This window comes from Mus caroli, unplaced genomic scaffold (assembly GCF_978045245.1).
Source record: "Mus caroli unplaced genomic scaffold, Mus_caroli_1 scaffold_11, whole genome shotgun sequence".
NCBI classification, from domain to species: domain Eukaryota; kingdom Metazoa; phylum Chordata; class Mammalia; order Rodentia; family Muridae; genus Mus; species Mus caroli.
In genome coordinates this window covers 14,283,000-14,302,575 of record NW_028227266.1, presented here as the reverse complement: position 1 = coordinate 14,302,575, position 19,576 = coordinate 14,283,000, and positions in this window count along the sequence as shown.

Below are 19,576 nucleotides of genomic sequence, written 5' to 3'. Positions count from 1 at the left end.
CGGATAATGGGGCTGCTGGAGTAGTGGCCCCAGAAAAGGTGCAAAAGGTTGTTGTAGTGAATTATTTAGGAACAAGAATTACGGCAAAATATGTGTCCCCTCAAAAGATTCAGTTTCGCACAGATGGATTATGCACCCTGAATGGTTTTCAAAAGTTATTGGGAGATATTCAATGGGTCCGACCCTATCTCTCTTTGACCAATAAACAATTATAGCCATTATATGATATCTTACCAGGCAATACAGATTTAAATACTCCCAGATATCTTACTGATGCTGCCAGGAAGGCTTTGCTGTTAGTAGAACAGCGTATTCAGAGTGCTGCCTTGAAACGCCGAGATGAGTCCAAACAGTTTGTCTTGTGCATACTGCAAACAGAATCGCAACCCACTGGGGTTTTATGGCAGGGAGCTCCCCTGTTATGGATACACCCAAAAATCTCCCCAGCGAAGACACTTGTTTATTATCCTGCCTCAGTAGCTCAGTTGGCTCTGATTGGTATACAGCAAAGCATGCAGTTTTTTGTAATTGCACCAGAAAGTCTAATAGTACCATATAATGCTAAGCAAATTGAAGTGTTATCAGGCACGGAGGATAATTGGGCTATTTTGAGGTATAGTTTTCAAGGCCTTATAGATAATCATTACCCCAAGGATCCAATATTACCATTGGTTAAAGTACATTCAGTAATCTTTCCTCGTATTACTGCTAGAGATCCATTGCCAGATGCTCCTCTTGTTTTTACAGATGGTTCGAAAACAGGACAAGGAGCCTATTTAATAACAGGATCATCCCCAGTTACCATTCAGTTTCCCCCTGCATCTCCACAAGTCATTGAATTGCAAATTGTGATTAAAGTATTTCAATTAATTCCAGGTCCCTTTGATTTGATTTCTGACAGCCAGTATGTTGTAAATATGCTACAGAGTTTAGAGATAGTAAGTGAAATAAATTTGAGATCTACCATTGGAGAATTAGTTATTAAGTTGCAAAGAATTATTTTGAATCAGCATTCACCCTTTTTTATTCAACATATTCATGCCCATACTGGATTGCCAGGACCCCTTGAAGAAGGGAATGATATAGTTGATAAAGCTTCCAGAAAATGCATGGCCTTTTTAATGGCCTCATCTATTGATTTGGCACGTGATTTTCATGCACAATTTCATGTTAATTCAAAGACTTTGTCATCACGATTTAAAATTTCTCGAGCAGAGGTGAGAGAGATCGTGAAGGCTTGCAAAACCTGTGCCCCTTTATTGCCTCAAGTCAGTGTGGGGGTTAACCTCTGGGGATTGCGCCCCCTACATTTGTGGCAAATGGATGTTACTCATTTTCTTGAGTTTGGAAAGTTAAAATATATTCATGTTTCCATAGATACAGCCTCTGGCATTATTTTTGCCTCCTTACAGACAGGTGAGAAGGCATGCCAGGTCATTGCACATTGTTTTGAGGCTTGGGGTGCCTGGGGACAGCCTAAAGAACTAAAGACTGATAATGGACCAGCCTATATTTCAGCCTCTTTTGTTTCCTTTTGCAAGATGATGGGTGTCTGTCTGGTGCATGGGTTGCCATACAACCCTCAGGGCCAGGACATTATTGAACGATCCCATCACACTTTAAAAGAATGTTTAATTAAACAAGGGGGGGGGACTGCCCCTGCTGGGTCCACACCAAGAGAGAGATTAGCCTTATTTACTTTGAATTTTTTGAATAAAGATAAACAAGGGCATGTTGAAGCTAAGCGACATGTTAATCCTGATATTTCTCCAAAAGGCATGGTCATGTGGAAGGATGTCTTAATTGGTTGTTGGAAGGGCCCTGACCCAGTGTTAGTTTGGGAAAGAGGATCTGTTTGTGTGTTTCCACAACCGCTGTGGGTCCCAGAACGGCTGACCAGAGCAATTCAGGGCAAGCAGAACAATGAGGACGTGGATGTTCCTTTGGCTGGGAATGCTCCTGCTAGTGAGAACTGAAGAGCTACGTTGAGGAATTATGTCTGTGTTCCCGAAATCCATGCCATTGAAGCATTAGGTGCAAGTGTTTCGATTTTTTTACATTTAATGCTTCGCTACCATTGCCATTTTTACCATGGGATGGAGAGATAGCTCCAGGGCATGCTGTAGCTAAAGGGATTGTTGTATTTTCAGATGATTCAAAATATTTCACAGATGAGTGATTGTGTTCAGCTGTATCTACTAAAGCTAATGCTACCTGGAGTCGAGGGGTTTGGCCTGCCAGGATATCCAAGGGCAATGGCATTATACCCTCCTAACCTAGATGGCCCCCTCTTTTTTGTAGGAGTGCTCCTGATTCCCTTCCACCTTGGGCAGTAAAGAATTATTTTTCCTTTTCCCATTATATAGGTACAGTCCATAATGGTTCCTTTTCCGGGTATAATTGGACATATCAAAATCCAGCTCAAGTAGGAGCTAGTAATCCTTTTAATGTATGGTTGTTATGTGGGGTGAATGGTAGTTGCAGTGATCTTTCCCCTTTAAGCATGGTGGTGGGAGGGGCCTGAGGCAATGCAAATTTTTATTGGAATGGTTCTGATGTGTTTGAAACTTCTGTATTTCAATTTGCTGGAGGAAGGAATGTTTCTTTTCAGGCTACGCCTGTTTGTATGTGGCCTCCTTTTGTGTTTATTGTTTATGAGAATAATGTTGTTAGTTGTAGTAGTGATATTTGTTATTATAGTATTGCTGGAATGCATCTGAATATCATTTGGCTGTTGTAACTAGGATGCCTTGCTTTGTACCTTTGCCTGTTCAAGTTACTTTGTTTACAAACTGTTGCGGCTGTGAATAATTTATCCGCGAGTGTTGCAGAAGCTTTGAATTGCTGACAGCTGTCTCCGGCTTGAAAGAGTGGGCCGGAATTGATGGACTTGCCCTGTGTCTGATATAAATTAGCATCCTGGCCTTCTGGTGCACCTGGGCATATCACCAACCAAAGACAGGGATCAAACCAATGCTGTTTGTTTCCCAAGGATGGGTAAGAGGCATTGCTGCAGGGGGCAACCCAAGACAGCCATTCTCTCGGCCAATAAGTAAAGAAGGGGAAGATGTGAGGAGCGGGTGTGGCAGCAGTTCCAAGATGGTGTCCCAGACCACAGCCAAGTCTTATGACTTGCACTTCTTCATACACCTGAAAATAAGCCGCATCCATCGTGAGAACTGCGCAGGTGCACCATGATGCAAGATCGGACCATATGATGAGTGATGATTCTGGCCAATGGACTGGGCTGATGGGGCATGGTTGAGAGGATATATAAGGGATTGCGATTGGGAGTGGGTTTTTGTTGTTGTTTTCCTGGAGAGATTGATTTCTGGAGAGAGAGTCATGCATGATGTTGAAAGGTTCCTGAATAAACTGCTTTGAGAAGAATGTAGTGTTGTCACTCTTTTCTGCTGGTCAGAATAGGAAGCGACACCCTTCAGCTCCTTGGGAACTTTCTCTAGCTCCTCCATTGGGGACCCTGTGTTCCATCCAATAGATGACTGTGAGCATCCACTTCTGTGTTTGCCAGGCACTGGCATAGCCTCATGAGAGACAGTAATATCAGGGTCCTTTCAGCAAAATCTTGCTGGCATATGCAATAGTGTCTGCGTTTGGTGGCTGATTATGGGATGGATCCCTGGGTGGGGTAGTTTCTGGATGGTCCATCCTTTCGTCTTAGCTCCAAACTTTGTCTCTGTAACTCCTTTCATGGTTATTTTGTTCCTTATTCTAAGAAGGGGTGAAGTATCCACATTTTGATCTTCCTTCTTCTTGAGTTTCATGTATTTTGCAAATTGTATCTTGGGTATTCTAAGTTTATGGGATAATATCCACTTATCAGTGAATGCATATCATGTAAGTTATTTTGTCATTGGGTTATCTCACTCAGGATGATACCCTCCAGATCCACCCACTTACCTAGGAATTTCATAATTTCATTGTTTTTAATAGCTGAGTAGTACTCCATTGTGTAAATGTACCATATTTTCTGTGTCCATTCCTCTGGCGAGGGCCATCTGGGTTCTTTCCAGTTTCTGGCTATTATAAATAAGGCTAGAATCAGCATAGTGGAACATGTGTTCTTATTACCATTATGCAGTAGAGTCAAGCACTATAAAGTTCATATTAATTTGTTTATGGTTAGCCAAGCGAAAAAGATTTTCTTTGCACAAAAGGAAACAAAAATTATGAGCAATATCTGCAGTGTCTACAGAAAACAAGTTAATATCAACTCCAAGGTAAATTTGGTCAGAAACATTGCTTACATATAACTTTAACACTACCTTTAAGCCTTTAATTTCAAGCAGAATGTCTTTGGTATAAAATATATAAGATTTTTTTTCCTTACTAGGAATTAAATCTCTTTGTATGTAGGAGACAACTCTATCATGAGTTATTTGTATAGCTCCTTTTTGCACTTATTTTTGCTTTTATTTCTTTGTTAAGTTTAGGGTATATGTGTGTGTATACCTGAATTACTATGTACATAGGGTGATCAGAGAACAGCTATACAGACATCTATTGTCTTCTTCTACCATGTAGTTGTTATGTGAGGTGAAGTGTCAGGCTGAACTTTTATTTTTAGACAGGGTTTTAAACAGCCCTTGAACATGCTGGCCTTAAACTCATACTTTAGTAAAGGCAGGCTTTTATCTTGTGGTCCATCCAACCATACCCTTTGATATAGTTGGAAATACAGGGAAAAAGATGAAATCAAGCTATTAATTTTTATTTACAATTAGTTGCATGATTTTAGTTCTCATTTCTCTTGAAAGATGTAACTAGGATATTTTATACCACAGAAATGCAGAGTATTCATTCTTGCATATGGGATTTTTGTAGATATTCAATTGAAAAAAGTATCTGTCAGGAGAGGGAGAATCAGTTTCCTTCAGAACTGAGCTCCTGGGTAGTTTGTTCCATCACATATTATCAGCCCCAGACACATGTACAATGGAGCAATACCAAATGGACTTCACATTCTGTAATCTATACACACATGCTCGTGGATACCCACATACACTAATGTGTAACAGTAATGATTAAAGAACAAAGATAATAAGTTTGAGATGGAAAATAGAGCATGGGGTAGTTTGAAGGGATGGGGGAAGGGGTGATAGAGAGATGTAGATTTCAAAATAAATGAAGTTTTCAAAATAAAAATAAAGATTATTACATTCTTAAAAGCATTGAGCTGTTCTTTTCTAAAATAAATCTGTTATAGTCATGGAAGAAAAAATATTGAAAAAGCATCAATATATTTCCTCTCTAAATTTAGAAATTTAACTTCAGAATTATAAAGGTTTATTCTCCCCTGGGACTATAAATTTAAACAATAATAAAAATAATATATCCAATATTTCCTCATTGAATTTGGTAAGTAGGAATGGGAATGTTTGACTTAAACTAAACTCAGAATAATTGAAGTTCAATGTAGAAGTCTGATAGAATAGCAATGATGTCAACATATTTTTTTCTTTCAGTCATAAGAACAAAGCTTTACTAGCATACAGGATGCCATGCGCTCAGGAACATATGCACTATATAATGAGAATTACCCCTCTATCCTATGATCTGGATACTGATGCATTAATTTATTAGTGTTTAAAGGGTTGAAAGAATTGAATAGGTTTCCAAGTACATCTTTCTTGAGCTTCTATGGTGGAAGCTGCAGACACATGGAAAATGCTTGCTGGATTTCACTGTTCAAGAGAAAAGTTGAAAATATGGCTTCCAGTGATCTACCACATATACTAGTTTGAGTCTCCTTTACAAGGGATAAAATAGTGAAGTAAAAAGAAGTTCTTAATATTTAATTTTGAAATGATGACTATAGCAAAGTTAGTCTGGTCATACTTATATAAACTAACTGTGCAACTCTGATCTGTAGAAAGAGGATCAGAGAGTGGGAAAGAGGTTAAAAACAAATCTAATGTTAGATAATCTTGCCATGCCTATGTTTCATTTACTGTTAAATGAGGTAATAACCATTTCCATTTGATAGAAAAATCCCTAAGAAAAAGTGAAAGTAATTAAAATATACAATATGAAAATGATTTTACCTGACATCTGCATGTGTTGTTAATGTTTGGTTGTTCTAATAACAATGGAATGTGCATTGGTCCTGAAGTTTGATGTGCATTCAAGCTCTTACTTTATCAGTTACCGAGCACATCTGTCTAAGAGGGCATCTTGTATCTCTAAGCTGATTTTTATCATCCTTGAAATGGTCTAATAGATTCTGTCTCATAGGTTTGCTATAAAAATAAGTTCGCAAGTGTAAGCTTTTTACCAACTGCTTATTATATCTCAGAAATGTAAAATTATGGCTTTTTATCATTTTAACCTACTCATGTACCCTTATTTCTATATAGAGTTAATTATTTGTATAATCAATACTAAACTAATAATCTACTTGGTGAAGGTGAAGGTTTTGAAATTCTTCTCCTCTGGATGAATCAGCATACTCATGAAATGTCAAGCGATGGAGAAAATTGTAAATCATACATAAAATTAAAATATTAGAAACTTATTGCATACCAGAGTTGCCTAGCTAGTAAAAATGAAAAGAAACTATACACTATATAAGTTACATAACAGAACATTTGAAAGCAAACTAGGACATTGTGGTGTTGTGAATTCACTTGGCCTGTGGAAGTGGCACTATTAATAGAGGAGGCCTTATTGGAAGAGGTATAGCCTTGTTAGAGGAAGTATGTCACTGTGGGTGTGGGCTTTGAGGCTCCAAAGCTCAAGTTTCTCCCAGTGCAGAAGAGATAGTCTTCTTCTGCCTGACTTTGAATATATAATTTTTGGTTCCTCCAGCCCCGAGTCTGTCTGTACGATGCCATGCTTCCAAAAATGATAGTAATGGACTGAACCTCTGAAACTGTAAGCCAGCCCCAATTAAAGGTTTCCCTTTATAAGAGTTGCCTTGGTTATAGTGTCTCTCCACAGTAATGAAAACCGTAACTAAGCAGACATGGCCTGATTAAATTAGAAAGATCTTCAGACATTTCAAAACAGACTTGTTCAGTAAAAACAGACTTGTTCAGTAAATCTTGTTATTGTTTTGAGTATTATTGAAATGTAAGGTTATAAGTATATATATACATATATATATATGATATTAGAAAGTAAATAAAGAGAAGTGGGAAATACAGGTGTAATGTTGTCAGTTAAAAGGAAAGACCACTGGAAAGTAGGATGGAAAGGGGAAGATATATGACACAGCTAAGAAATCTTGTACTCATGAATAGCAATGCCTGTTTTGAACACAGGAAAACCCAAAACCATGTCTTGAGAATGAAGAATTTATCAAAATTTTCTACAGAATCAAAATATAATTTCCCATCATATGAGATTACAATAATGCATGTCCCAAGGGACTGGTATGGAGTACAATGCAAACACTTAGTTAATTTTTTAAGGCAATTTATTCCTTGCTGAGTAGTGCAGCTTTTGTGAAAAAGGTAAAGATAATTAATGTATTTGTCAACTGCTTTCTTCACTTGAGGAGAGACTAGTTCTCTATGGGATTTATTAAAACCTCTACTCTTGAGTCTAAAAGACTACCTGCTAGCAGTCTGGACAGGAAATCCATTTATGATCCACACTCTACCAACATGAATTTGTGGAGGACACAAGGCCCTTTGCCCACAGATAAGCACTAGGAAAACTAGGAATGTTAAAAAGCATGGTTGTCCTTAAAAGAGCAGAGATCTATAACATGTTTTCCACTTGTAAGCTGGGAATGGACATATTTACTAGATTGGAACTTCACTATTTACAGAACAATGCCATACCTGATTCTCCCTGATTTTTATGTTTATTCAAGATATCCACCCAAGAACTTCATCTTGAACATTGTTTCTCAATAAACAGAACCAATCTTTATGGCAGAGGTCATATGTACTTTGTAAAGATTTTTAATGTAATCGTGGCTTAAAATTATGTTATACATATAGGATTGATTTAATTATAATAAGGAAAAGTGATTTTTCCCAAACATTATCTGTTTTAAATATGCCTAAAATAAACTCTGCAGGGTCAGGTTCTAGAAGTTTTAACCAGCAACCACAGACTTTAAAATGTTGAGCTTGACTTCTTTCTTGTTTCACATGGATCATTATTCTGCTGGCACTGCTGTTTTTCAATATTCCCAACATGAATAATCTGAATCCATAAAAGATCTTTGTAGTTACCAGGTATGGATACCTGGGTTATAAGATAAAATTCATACCATGCATCACACTTTACTCTGTCCAGTTACCTTAAAATATCTATTTCTTCTTCCTTGCTCCTTGTTCATGTCACAAACTACCAAGGACAATAAAAGAGTTTCATGGCATTATGCTGAAGGAGTTAAACATTAAACACATATCAAAATAAAAGAACATTTAGTTTAGAAAGAAACTTATTATGGGACCTCATAAAATTGCAAAGCTTCTGTAAGGCAAAAGACACTGTCAATAGGACAAAAAGGCCACCAACAGAATGAGAAAGGATCTTTACAAATCCTAAATCCAATAGGGGACTAATAACCAATTTATACAAATAACTCAAGAAGCTGGATTCCAGAAAAATCAAATAACCCGATTAAAGAATGGGGTACAGAGCTAAACAAAGAAAATTGGGCATAGTACTACCAGAGGATCCAGTAATACCTCTCCTGGGCATATACCCAGAAGATGTTCCAACTGGATATAAGGACATATATTCCACTATGTTCACAGCAACCTTATTTATAATAGCCAGAAGCTGGAAAGAATCCAGATGTTCCTCAACAGAGAAATGGATACAGAAAATATGGTACATTTACCCAAAAGAATACTACTCAGCTATTAAAAACAATAATTTTATGAAATTCTTAGGCAAATGGATGGATCTGGAGGATATCATCCCGAGTGAGGTAACCCAATCACAAAAGAACACAAATGGCATGCACTTATTGATAAGTGGATATTAGTTCAGAAATGTAGAATACCCAAGATACGATTTGAAAAACACATGAAACTCAAGAAGTAGGAAGACCAAAGTGTTCGTACTTCGTTCCTTCTTAGAATGGGGAACAAAATACCCATGGAGGGAGTTACAGAGACAAATTTGGAGCTGAGACAGGATGGACCATCCGGAGAATTCCCCCACCCAGGATCCATCCCATAAACAAACACCAAACCTAGACACTAGTGTGTGGGGAATTGCAGGCTGGTCTCCAGTCGAGCTGAGGTCTGAACCCCGATGGTCATAATTCACCTACATGACACAGTAGGCATTCCCTCATGCTCCTGGAACTCTGGCCCCTCCTAAGTTACCACTTCCCACAAGCCCCCACAAGAGAAGACAATGGCCCAAGCTTCTGATCTTCAGGATAAACTCCTCCCCAGTTACCTAGCAACAGTGAAGACCATAAAAGGGGTGTTCATCCCCCACCTCGCTCTCTTACTCCTTTGTTCCTTTACCTCTCACTTCTCTCACTTTTCTCTCCTCTTCCCTTTCTCTTTGTCTTCTCTTCTCCTCTCCTCTCTCTTTTTCTCTCTTTCTCCCTAGCTCTCTCTCTCTCTCTCTCTCCTCTTCTACCTTCTCTCTTTCCCTCTGCATGTCTATAATAAAGCTCTTAAACCATAGAGAGTCTCTGCTCCATCTAGATCCGCTGTGGCACTCTCACCAGTGTTGGGAACCTGTTCCCTTATTCCTCTCTCCTATAAGCACGGGGCTATAGGGTGTGGCCTCGGGGTCCCTGGTTGGGGGCTGCCTCTTCTCCATCCCCCACCCCACTCCACCCCCACCGCATGGGTCAGAGGCTTAAATCTCCACCTGAGGCAGTGTGGAAAGCGCCTGGCAGTCTCCAGCGTCCACCTGCACAGAGCACAGGAACTCTGGTTGGATGTGGCATACTTTTCTTCCCCCACTTCTCGCCGGGCCTCCCTCCCCCTTCTTATTTTGTTCCCAACACTATTGCATATGCCAGCAAGATTTTGCTGACAGGACCCTGATATAGCTCTCTCTTGTGAAGCTATGCCAGTGTCTGGAAAATACAGAAGTGGATGCTCACAGTCATATATTTGATGGAACACAGGGCTCCCAATGGAAGAGCTAGAGAAAATACCCAAGGAGCAGAGGGGGTCTGCAGCAGTATAGGAGGAACAACAATATGAAGTAACCATTACCCCCAGAGCTCGTGTCTCTAGCTGCATATGTAGCAGATGTCCTAGTTGGCCATAATTGGGAGGAGAGGCCCTTGGTCTTGTGAAGATTATATGCCCTAGTACAGGGTAATGCCAGGGCCAGGAAGCAGGAGTGGGTGGGTTGGGGAGCAGGATGGGGGAAGGATATAGGGGACTTTCAGGATAGCATTTGAAATATAAACAAAGAAAATATCTAATAAAAAATAAAAAATAAAAATAAAGTGTTAAGAAAGAAAGAAAGAAACTGATTTCTCTATTTGCAAGACATTAAAACAGGATCCTAGTAGAATTTTGATAGAATTTTGAGGCAAAGCTTACACCTACTATTTCTGCCTGCATAATAACTTTACCAGATCAAGCCACTCAACACTACTGCTTGTAGAGTGAAAGGGCCTCTTCGTGGGTCCTGCATGGTTACTTATGGGGAAGTATAGCACAGTTGCTGCCCCTGGAGCATTGCCAGGCTGTTCATCCTCAGGATCCCCATGTAAGCTGATGCCTGCCGTTGACCTAAAACGGATTTGCTGTCTCTTCTATTTTACTTTCAATCTCCTTTTCTGGGGAAATCACCTTCCCCATTATTCAGACCTAATACTACCATAATAAAAGAAACAGATATGGTTCTTGGGAATGATGAATGGAAGTGGTCATGAGGCTGTGGAGGAAGAGGGGCAGGCCTTCTGCTTGACTTTTGAGCCACAGAAAAGGATCTAGACAGCACAACCACAGAGGCCATAAAAGCCTACATGGTTCTTTGTAGAAATAGTTCTTTACCAGACTTGGCCTTGAATTTGGTATTATGAGGAGATACATGTACCCTCCAGTCCAATGCCTGCTGCTTTAATTAGCCAGGGTAAACTTGAGGGCATCAAGCATGGAGAGTTAAAGTGGTTGGAAGACGAAAAGGCATGGCTAGGAAAAGAAGGCAAAAGAATAAAAAGAGAGAATGAAAAAGAATGAAAGTAGGGAGAAGACTAAAAAATGAGAGGTGAGAAGGCAAAAGGGTGTGAAGGGTGAAAGAAAAAGAATGAAGAGAAAGCAAGAATGAAAAGGGAGAAAGTAAAACAATGAAAGGGGATACGGCTAAAGAATGAGAGGTAAGAAGGCTAAAGAACAGAAAGAGACAAAGCAAAGGCATGAGATGTGACAAGATAAAAGAAAAACAGAGAAGAAGAAAGTACAAGAATGAGAAGGGAAAGGCAAATGAATGAAAAGTGAGAAGGCTAAAGAATGAGAAGAGACAAAGTAAAAGAGTGAGAAGGAAGAAAGGAGGAGGGGGAGAAGGAGGGGGAGGAATGATGAGAATCCTCAGGAACAGAGAGTTCTTGAAATGGCAGTTGGCAACCAGTACTGACTTCAAGCTTTTATTAGATTAGAGCTGCTCCCATTCCCACCATTTCCAGGACTGTTCTCAAACTGAAGCTGGACCTCTGCAGCTTCTGAGGCTTCTCTGTTAGCTTTGGATCTATTGCTAACTAATAGTTTATCAGGAGGGAGTGTCAGTTTTCTTCAGGGGTATGGCTATAATGTTGCCCATGCTTCAGTGGATGGCTCTACATCCTTGAACAAACCAAAATTACAATCAGTATGTACTTGTATGGGAATATAAAGTTGGGAGTAATATTTGAGGGGTCATCCAGGAGGAGTTGGAGTAAAGGTAGAAGATAGATATGAGGATAACAAATATCCTTTGTTCATATATGAAATTACCAAATAGTAAGTTAAAAATAGGAAACTTATGTCTGTATTCTATAATTTAGATCATATTATCTAGTACCTAGATTTCATCTTCAGGAAGACAAGGGACCCTTATACAGTTTCAGAGATGAGACAGCTGTGAAGATGGTGGACTTCCTCAAGGTCCAAGAGTAACTCCATATAACACATATGAGCATTCATATGTTCCCAGGTCAGGACTGCTTTACTCTTCACCTCATAATTTGGAGTGCATGGGGAAAGGGGGTATAGTTTTCTACAAAGATATGATAGAAATTATCAGTATAATCTTGCTGTGAATATAAATATCAATGAAAAATAGATGAATGGACATTTTAAAAGAAAACGCTGAAAAGCATGACACGAGTTATCACATTCTAAATACCTAGCTGTTTTCAGCAATTCCTTTCTGGGTAACCTCTTTAAAACTCATTTTTTTATGTTGCTTATTACTTCATTATGTTAGGGTCTAAGAATCACTGAGGGAAGACCCCAGACTCAAATAGTATACAAAGGCAAAGACCGTTTTTTCTCCATGAACAACCAGCATACACGAGTCAACCATTCATCCAAATGGTGATGAGAAGATATGCAGGGCTAGATTAGTTTTCTGGAAAGGTTAGTCAATCTCTAATATGATTGGTTAGGTCTGAGGCAGTTACATCAGTACAATTTATGATTGGTTGTTATATTAGTTTTACCAGATTTGGTCAAGCCTTAGCGAAATTTCAGGAACTGTCCTAATTCAGGAGTCATTGTCTCTCTTGGCCAGATGTCATAGGAATGACTCAACTCAACTCCTGGCTAGTCCTCTATTTTGGCCAAATGTCAGGGCCCCTACTGATTAAAGGCCTGTTGTCTGTGGCTTTCCTGAGAAGCCTTGCCTGTTTCTGTGGAAAACTGAAATGTAAGGCCTAACATGGCTGCTTGTACTAAAATGGAATAGATTAAGCCCTCTCTATTACTTGATCATACAGTAAATTTAATATCATCTGGTAATGTAAATATTAATCCATTCTTTTCTATACTTGTTTTGAACAAAGACTGATTTTCTTTCTTTTTTTTTTGATATGTACATATTCATATCCCAGGAGATTAAAGACACAATCTGAAAACCATATTAGAATCTTAGAAGTGAGCTTCCTGGGCTTGTCATGGACACAATAATAAGCATGGGTCATTATTTTAATTAAACATACATACTGTGAAGTTACATATATTCCAACAGTCTTATGAGCTGGAGATAATTGTTAGCTTCCCACTCAAAAGAACAGGCTTAATAAACAAATAATTTAAGAAAATGCACAAATTACTATGTGTCTAGTTATTGTTTACACATCTTTTCTGTGGGGCCATTCTGCAGATCCTAATGTAAGATAATTAGGCAGAAGGGGGATGGGCATTACAGGGAAGGGAGTAAGCAGCATTCTCTGTGTAAGCCTTTTATAGACATGACTTTCTATAACAATGCTTTCTCTTTTCTTGGTGACCCTACTGATCTAGGCTTGCCTTCTTCAGTTATGGTTTGCTGGCTAGAACTGGTCATTCTCTCATAGCATCATGTCTTTAATTTTTCCTACAGTGACATTTTCTTTTAAACAGCAGGAGCAGACACTCTGTGAGCTCCTGAATGACCCAAATTCACATTCCTAGGGCATCTGAAGTCTCAAAGTAGGATATATTTGATGGAAATGAAGCTCTTTTAAATATTTCTTTTATGTTTACTAATTGGATACAGCCAGGGTTGTGCTAAGTAATAACCACATATCTTAAATACAAGAAAGGAAAAACTCTACTTCCTTTTAGTAGCTTAACATCTATGTGTGCATAAATAAGAAGCCTAAGAAATCCATAGGGGAGAGAGATGAAATTCTAAAGTGAACTTCTAAGTGTTTATGCACATTGTGGAGGAACATTTACTTTTAATAATTATGAATATGAAGTTTTCATTGTTTTATACTTGCAGTTTTTTAGCACACTTTTATGATTTGTGACAAAATGTGAATTTGTGTTCTCCCTTTAAAATATTTCCTATTTTCCATTTTCTTTCCTTGCCTATTCTCATACTCTGATTAATCCTGCATTTGCAGTTGATGTTTGCTACAGTAGTACTATTCCTGACACTTTTATGGGACATCTGCCCAGAACTAATGAGTCTTAGATAATATATAGATTATTTTCTGTAAGTGCTGAATTGTCCTAAGAGTGAATAATTTGAGGTTTCTGAATTTTTATTATTATTCTGAACTTTCTGCAAAAGGCATGATTATAACTTACATCAATAGAATGTACCATGAGACAAAGGCAAAAGCTATGAATCATGATATAGAAAGAGCCATGTGCGCTGATAGAAAAAGAATGCCTTATTGTTAGAAATTTTATTGTATAGGCAATTCAGATCCTTAGAGTTTGTCCAGGGACAGAATTGCACTGTGCAGTGCATTCATTAGAAATATGTGTGAATTACTTGTGATTCAAGATGAAACCTGGGAGAGAAAACTGGGGAGGGAAATTCAGGTGGGACCATGGTGACAAGTGTTCAAACACATAAAATAATAGTTTTTATTTATTTCACATTACAGCCATTTTCTGGTTCTGTCAAAAGAACAAAAAACAGGTTGATCAAGTCTTTTTACTTGCTTATTTATTTATCCTTACTAGCTAGAAACAAAGAGTGTAAACCTGAATGCAAGTATAAAACAATAAAAAAATAAATGTATCTGAACGGATACATTTTACTTTATTTTATGAGTCAGCATCTTTCCTTTCATTAAGGCCTGATTAGTATGCAACTTGCAGAGATCATCTGTCTCAGCCCCCAAATGCTTGAATTACAGGTGTGAGCCACACCTGGGGCAACTGGCGTTCTAACAATTATTTCATAAAACATAATCAGAAAACCAAGTATACATCAAAGATGTTAAGTCTTGCTCCCACTCTGCCCAAGCCACTTTACTCACCTCTGAATACTAATAGTTTCAGATTTTCTAAATGAGAGGAAACATGTCCAATAGGCCTTTCTGAGTGGCTTACTTTGCTTTTAATCGTGAAAGTGTTAAGGTTCTATCATACATGATGGCACATTATTTATCTCTCGAGTCAATTTGGGAACACCTGTCGTTTAAGAATTTAGTATTATTATTCCATGTCAATCATTGTAATATACAGTGTTGAAATAGCCCCATTATCTTATATCAAAGTTTAAAAGTATCTATTTTTCTTTAAGAAGGCAAATGAATTTGAAAATCCCATTCAGACACTTCCCCAATTATCCGTTTATTTCTTTAATATTTACTTCTGTATTCTTAGTGTGAACCACTCATATACGATGTGTGATTATTTTGAAATGCCTAAGGTCACTGACTATCAGCAGGATCCCTTCTCATTCTTTAGCCACTGTGGAGGTTCCTACTTCTGTTGTTTTCTGTACTGAAGGGCATGCATTTTCATGGGAATTTAGAAGCCTGTTTTCACCCTGACCCCACACTTGGGAAAATAAACTAACAAGCAAATATGGGAACACATATTTTTTTCTAAATCTGCTTCCCCTTGAGACACCTTGCTCTTAGTTTTTATTCATGCCTTAATAGTAATTCTTTTCTTTTTCTTCAAAAGTATGGGATTATTTTAGAGTTCTTAGTTTTCTTATTGATTAATAGGAATGCTATATGACATATAGAGATATTAGAGTTTTTGGCAATTACGTCTGGACCCCAGGAATCTTCCAACAAATGCTTTGAGAACCAGTGTCCTTTGATCTCTGTTAAACTCATTGTGGTCTTTTCTTCTTACCAGCACAAGAATGGATATCATGAGCTATGTGCAGCAGCAAATGGTGGCAAGCAAAAGCATATGACACTTGCTTAGGGGTTCCCAGCAGGCCTCAGGTGTCAGAATCTTCAGCCCTAAGGGTCATAGCTCTTCTGTATCCTAAGATTTTGCAGTTCCTCAGCTCTTGGAAGTGGCTAATGGTACATGTCCTACACATTAGTTCATGTGCTCTTCTTTCTTTCTTTTTTTTTTCTTTTAAATTTTAATTAGGTGTTTTATTTCTTTACATTTCCAATGCTATCCCAAAAGTCTCCCATACCCTCCCCCCCTCTCCCATACCTACCCACTCCCACTTCTTGGCCCTGGTGTTCCCCTGTTCTGAGGCAGATAAAGTTTGCATGACCAATGGGACTCTCTTTCCAATGATGGCCAACTAGGCCATCTTCTGATACATATGCAGCTAGAGAAAGGAGCTCCAGGGGGTACTGGTTAGTACATATTGTTGTTCCACCTATACAGTTGCAGACCCCTTTGGCTCCTTGGGTACTTTCTCTAGCTCCTTCATTGGGGATCCTGTGATCCATCCAATAGCTGACTGTGACCATCCACTTCTGTGTTTGCTAGGCCCCAGCATTAGCCTCACAAGAGAAAGCTATATCAGGGTCCTTTCAGCAAAATCTTGCCAGTGTATGCAATGGTGTCAGCATTTGGAAGCTGATATGGGATGGATCCCTGGGTATGGCAGTCTCTAGATGGTCCGTCCTTTCATCTCAGCTCCAAATTTTGTCGCTGTAACTCCTTCCATGGGTGTTTTGTTCCCAATTCTAAGAAGGGGCAAAGTGTCCACACTTTGGACTTTGTTCTTCTTGAGTTTCATGTGTTTAGCAAATTGTATCATATATCTTGGGTATAGTAAGTTCCTGGGCTAATATCCACTTATCAAAGAGTACATATCATATGAGTTCTTTTGTGATTGGGTTACCTCACTCAGGATGATGCCCTCCAGCTCAATCCATTTGCCAAGAATTTCATAAATTCATTCTTTTTAATAGCTGAGTAGTACTCCATTGTGTAAATGTACCACATTTTCTGTATCTATTCCTCTGTTGAGGAGCATCTGGGTTCTTTCCAGCTTCTGTCTTTTATAATTAAGGTGGCTATGAACATAGTGGAGCATGTGTCCTTCTTACCAGTTGGAATATCTTCAGGATATATGCCCAGAAGAGGTATTGCTGGATCCTCTGGTAGTACTATGTCCAATTTTCTGAGGAACCACCAGACTGATTTCCAGAGTGGTTGTACAAGCTTGCAATCCCACCAACCTTGGAGGAGTTTTTTCTTTCTCCACATCCTTGCCAGCATATGCTGTAACCTGAATTTTTGATCTTAGCCATTCTGACTGGTGTGAGGTGGAATATCAGAATTCTTTTAATTGGCATTTCCCTGATGATTAAGGATACTGAACATTTTTTCAGGTGATTCTCAGCCATTCAGTATTCCTCAGGTGAGAATTCTTTGTTTAGCTCTGAGCCCCATTTTTAATGGGGTATTTGATTTTCTGGAGTGCACCTTCTAGAGTTCTTCATATATACATTGGACAGTATCTTTTGTCTTACAGAAGCTTTGCAATTTTATGTGGTCCCATTTGTTGATACTCGATCTTACAGCATAAGCCATTGCTGTTCTATTCAGGAATTTTTCCCCTGTGCCCATATCTTTGATGCTTTTCCCACTTTATCCTCTATAAGTTTCACTGTCTCTGGTTTTATGTGGAGTTCCTTGATCCACTTAGAGTTGATCTTAGTACAAGGAGATAGGAATGGATCAATTCGCATTCTTCTACATGATAACTGCTAGTTGTGCCAACACCATTTGTTCAAAATGCTGTCTTTTATCCACTGGATGGTTTTAGCTCCCTTGTCAAAGATCAAGTGACCATAGGTGTGTGGGTTCATTTCTGGGTCTTCAATTCTATTCCATTGATCAACTTGTCTGTCACTATACCAGTACCATGCAGTTGTTATCACGATTGCTCTGTAGTACAGCTTTAGGTCAGGCATGGGGATTCCACCAGAGATTCTTTTATCCTTGAGAATAGTTTTTGCAACCCTAGGTTTTTTGTTATTCCAGATGAATTTTCAGTATGCCCTTTCTAATTCATTGAAGAATTGAGTTGGAATTTTGATGGGGATTGCATAGAATCTCTAGATAGCTTTTTGCAAGATAGCCATTTTTACTATAATGATCCTGCCAATCCATGAACATGGGAGATCTTCCCATCTTCTGAGATCTTCTTTAATTTCTTTCTTCTGAGACTTGAAGTTCTTATCATAAAGATCTTTCACTTCCTTAGTTAGAGTCACACCGGGGTATTTTATATTATTTATGACTATTGTGAATGGTGTTGTTTCCCTAATTTCTTTCTCAGCCTGTTTATTCTTTGTGTAGAGAAAGGCCATTGACTTGTTTGAGTTAATTTTATGTCCAGCTACTTCACTGAACCTGTTTATCAGGTTTAGGAGTTCTTTGGTGGAATTCTTAGGGTCACTTATATATACTATTATATCATCTGGAAAAAGTGATATTTTGACCTCCTCCTTTCCAATTTGTATCCCCTTGATCTCCTTTGGTTGTCGATTTGCTCTGTCTAGGACTTCAAGTACTATGTTGAATAGGTAGGAAGAAAGTGGGCAGCCTTGTCTAGTCCCTGATTTAAGTGGGATTGCTTCAAGCTTCTCATCATTTACTTTGATGTTGGCTACTGGTTTGCTGTAGATTGCTTTTATCATGTTTAGGTATGGTCCTTATATTAAACCATTCCTATATAGCTTGAATGAAACCTACTTGGCCAGGGTGGATTATTGTTTTCATGTGTTCTTAAATTCTCTTAGAATTTTATTGAGTATTTTTGCATAGATATTCATAAGGGAAATTGGTCTGAAGTTCTCTATCTTTGTTGGGTCTTTCTGTGGTTTAGGTATCAGAGTAATTGTGGCTTCATAGAATGAATTGGGTAGAGTACCTCCTGCTTCTAATTTGTAGAATAGTTTGTGAAGAACTGGAATTAGATCTTCTTTGAAGGTCTGACAGAACTCTGCACTAAACCAATCTGATCTTGGGGGCTTCTTTTGGTTGGGAGACTATTTATGACTGCTTCTATTTCTTTAGGGTATATAGGACTGTTTAGATAATTAGCCTGATCCTGGTTTAAATTTGTTACCTGGTATCTATCTAGAAATTTGTCCATTTCATCCAGGTTTTCCAGTTTTGTTGATTATAGCCTTTTGTAGAAGGATCTGATCTGATGGTGTTTTGTATTTCTTCAGAATCTATTGTTATGTCTCCCTTTTCATTTCTGATGTTGTTAATTAGGATGCTGTCCCTGTGCCCTCTAGTGAGTCTGGCTAAGGGTCTATCTGTCTTGTTGATTATCTCAAAGAACCAGCTCCTCGTTTGGTTGATTCTTTGAATAGTTCTTCTTGTTTCCACTTGGTTGGTTTTGCCCCTGAGTTTGATTATTTCCTGCTGTCTAGTCCTCTTGGGTGAATTTGCTTCCTTTTTTTTCTAGAGCTTTTACGTGTGTTGTCAAGCTGCTAGTGTGTGATCTCTCTAGTTTCTTTTTGGAGGCGCTCAGAGCTAGGAGTTTTCCTCTTAGAAATGCTTTCATTGTGTCCCATAAATTGGGGTATATTGTGGCTTCATTTACATTGAACTCTAAAAAGTCTTTAAATTCTTTCTTTATTCCTTCCTTGACTAAGGTATCATTGAAAACAGTGTTGTTCACTTTCCACGTGAATTTTGGCTTTCTATTATTTATGTTGTTATTGAAGATCAGCCTTAGTCCATGGTGGTCTGATAGGATGCATGGGACAATTTCAATATTTTTGTATCTCTTTTAG